The sequence below is a fragment of the Ambystoma mexicanum genome, chromosome 2q (assembly GCF_040938575.1).
Source record: "Ambystoma mexicanum isolate Mex_15411 chromosome 2q, UKY_AmexF1_1, whole genome shotgun sequence".
NCBI classification, from domain to species: domain Eukaryota; kingdom Metazoa; phylum Chordata; class Amphibia; order Caudata; family Ambystomatidae; genus Ambystoma; species Ambystoma mexicanum.
Window position 1 is genome coordinate 444,967,689 of NC_090924.1, and position 3,961 is coordinate 444,971,649.

At 43.9% G+C, this 3,961-nt stretch overlaps 1 long non-coding RNA gene across 1 annotated transcript; it reads left to right on the top strand.

Moving 5' to 3' along the window:
• Positions 1-2,550: 2,550 nt before the first annotated feature.
• On the top strand, positions 2,551-3,538 carry LOC138568970 (uncharacterized). The gene is made up of 3 exons (XR_011303028.1): positions 2,551-2,676; positions 2,760-2,885; positions 3,131-3,538. It is a non-coding gene; the product is annotated as an uncharacterized lncRNA (long non-coding RNA).
• Positions 3,539-3,961: the final 423 nt, after the last annotated feature.

Here is a 3,961-nt window from a genome sequence, read left to right on the forward strand (position 1 = left end):
GGCTCTTCTATCAGGACCTATACAGCAACAGTCACAACAGCGACCCGCAAGTCGCGTTGTAGTACCTCGAAGATGCAGAGTTGTACTGGGTTGAGCACTCCCTGCGGGAACCACTGAACGACCTAATCACTCAAGAGGAGATCACAGAAGCCATCAAAACCCTCCCTAGCTCAAAAGCTCCTGGCCCAGACGGCCTAACAGGGGAATTTTACAAAGCCTTCGCCACCACCCTCGCCCCCCTTCTGGTGGCGGTGTATGCCGAGGCACTAGAAAAAGCGATACTTCCCCACTCCTCTCGTGAAGCCAATGTCATCCTGCTACACAAACCAGGCAAGCCACCGGAGGACTGTGCATCGTACAGGCCCATTTCCCTCCTCAATCTCGACAACAAAATACTTGCAAAGGTGCTTACCAACAGGCTACTACCATTGATGCCCACCCTCGTCCTGGCTGATCAGGCAGGCTTCATCCCAGGCCGTAACACGACCTTCGGCATCAGGAGGCTGTTCAGCGTTATCGAAGCACTAGATCCCTCAACTCAAGCAACAGCGGTCCTCCTCGACGCCGAAAAGGCATTCGACTCGGTGGAATGGCCGTTTATGTTCGCTGCACTCACCAGAATGGGCCTAGGAGTCCGTTTTATCAAACTAGTATCGTTATTGTACAACGAGCCGCGCTCCAGCATCATCATAGGTACGGCAAAATCGGCTCCAGTGATACTCCAGCGGGGCACCAGACAAGGCTGCCCACTCTCAGCATTGATCTTCGCCCTGGTGATGGAACCGCTGGCCTCCATCCTAAGAGAACACCGACAACGAAGAGGACTCGTTATTGGACCACACAAGCTCATCATATTCCTCTACGCGGACGACGTGGTCCTGTTCGTTCGAGATCCCGAAGAGAACCTGAACCCAGTCATGAGGGAAGTAATCAAATTTGGGACTGCCTCCGGACTAAAAATCAATCAATCAAAGTCCATAATATTCCCGCTGACCCCAGCCACCAAACCCTTCGAAGATGACTTCCATTTCACATGGAAAACGTCTAATGTTCGATACCTGGGAATCCAAATGTCCCTGAACTACCACGAGGTGTTCCGTGACAATTACGAAGAGGTGACCAAAGCCCTCCAGGATAAAGTGACTAGATGGAAGACCCTACCACTAACGCTCTGGGGAAGAGTTTCCCTGGTCAAGATGGTGATCCTACCAAAATTACTCTACCTGTTCACCAACATTCCAATATTCCTTCCTCAATCTTATCTGAAGAGACTAAAAAGCATGGTCCTCGAACTACTATGGGCAGACAAACCGGCCAGAGTGGCGTATGCAACACTAACACTTCCAGTGGCGAGCGGTGGCCTCGCCCTCCCAGACCTGGAAAAGTACTTTTGGGCAGCGCAAGCGCAATTTCTCAGTCACTGGTATGCCTCCCACATAATCAGACCCCACGTTCAGGTGGAAAGGGCGCTAGCAACTCCGAACCTGTTAACCGCAGTCATCTTCAGTCAAATTCCCGTCCCCAACTCCACTATGAACGTAATGCTGTCAACATATAAAGTTTGGCTGAAATTGGCCCAAAGGTACGGGGTAAAAACGAGATACTCTCCCCTGTTGCCTGTTAAATTCATTCCAGGAGTTCCGCTCACGTCGGAAAAAGTATTTCATCAGTGGGCCGATAAACTGAAAATTGTGACTCTGGGGGATCTCTTCACAGAGGACGGCTTTATAACGCCGCAACAAGCAAAATCAAAAGGCGGTAACACAGCACTCGATATATTCCTCTATTTCAGGACCCGATACACGTTTCAAGCGCTCCTACCAGACTTCCCTCGTCAGCCACAGACCTGGCAATTACTACACAACACACGCTGGAGACCAAGTAATAATACTGGGTCACACAACCGCTCTCATATGGGGCCCAAGATGGGCACGTATTTATATCTGATTCACGACAATATGTTCAAGTATCCATAATATACCATACTTCTTAGAGAAAGGAAGATGAGTCTTTCTGATTCATATCAAAAATGATTTATCCATAATAGTTCAAACAAAAAGCTATCACTAATAATCCTTAGTGAGAAAGCAGTTGCCACAATCCACATGTATTAGACTAAAAAAGCCAATGCATTTCGGAAATTATTTCCTTCATCAGGGCGAGTCTAATTATATAAGTCCAGCAAGCAAGTATATAACATAACAAATGCAAGTATGTGACATAAATTCATATAATGGTGACAATTCAAACGAAACATACATTGAAAAAAATGAAAGGAAACATACCAATTAGTAGATGTTACATCATGGGTAAATATCAATAGCAAAAAAGAAAAAAGAAAAAGAAAAATGCCGTAAGTGGTTTATAAGGTAAATAAATGAAACCAAAGAATATTAGGTATGGATTTACCTCATTGGTGTGGTCAGTGGTGAAAAACACAATTATCATCACAATTATGGGCACCTATTGATGATGCCCCATAAATATTTGGTTTGTCATTTTTGTGGGCCCTGGCCGATTTTACATCATTAATTGTGACCACCTGCATCTCACAGAAACGAGGTGGTCACATGCTAAACAAAAGAACCGTTGCCTAGACAACGGCTTCACACTGCAGTCTGAGTCACTGCCCTGCAGCTGCACAGTGGAGGATCGTTTCTCTCTGTGTATTACAAGGTAAGAATCTGATTACAATCCTTCTCTTTGACCAAGTATGAGTGTAAAACACAGTATCTAATTGGATCTTTTATGATCCACAGATTGGTTTCCTTGTAAGCACGAGTGGATTTTCTCCATGCCTTTGTGCATATTGTCATTTACAACCCACTGCTGAGTGGGCATGAACGCAGGACGTTCTGTTTTTCACCACTGACCACACCAATGAGGTAAATCCATACCTAATATTCTTTGGTTTAATTTATTTACCTTATAAACCACTTACGGCATTTTTCTTTTCCTTTTTTCTTTTTTGCTATTGATATTTACCCATGATGTAACATCTACTAATTGGTATGTTTCCTTTCATTTTTTTCAATGTATGTTTCGTTTGAATTGTCACCATTATATGAATTTATGTCACATACTTGCATTTGTTATGTTATATACTTGCTTGCTGGACTTATATAATTAGACTCGCCCTGATGAAGGAAATAATTTCCGAAATGCATTGGCTTTTTTAGTCTAATACATGTGGATTGTGGCAACTGCTTCCTCACTAAGGATTATTAGTGATAGCTTTTTGTTTGAACTATTATGGATAAATCATTTTTGATATGAATCAGAAAGACTCATCTTCCTTTCTCTAAGAAGTATGGTATATTATGGATACTTGAACATATTGTCGTGAATCAGATATAAATACGTGCCCATCTTGGGCCCCATATGAGAGCGGTTGTGTGACCCAGTATTATTACTTGGTCTCCAGCGTGTGTTGCAATTATAAGTCCGGGTGTCTCCAGACTTGTCACAGCCAGCTCCTTTTCAATTGGATGTATATTCTTTTTTGAAATATTTGATTTTTACTTGAATATTCTGAACATTTTTGAATACATGGTGGTGCCCACTCTCTTTTCTGTTAATTACTACACAACGCCATTCAAGCACAAGGTGAAGGCAAGCTGGTGTCACAAATCTACAGAGCTATTGTCACTGAAACATCACCTAAACTCTTCCAAGCAAAGATCAGATGGGAAAGGTCCCTGCACAGTACAATTTCCGAGGAGGACTGGACCTGCATCCTGAAGCAGACTCAAAAAATCGCCCTCAACTCACGCTTTAAACTAATCCATTTTAACTTTCTACACCAGACCTATTACACACCAGCGAAAGCAAACAAGCACCGCCCTGAAACAGCTGCTAAATGTGAAAGATGCGGAGAACATTCAGCAGACTTCGTCCATTTGGCATGGGATTGCCCCGAAATAACACCGTTCTGGAACCGGGTCTTGGAGACAACGGGAGC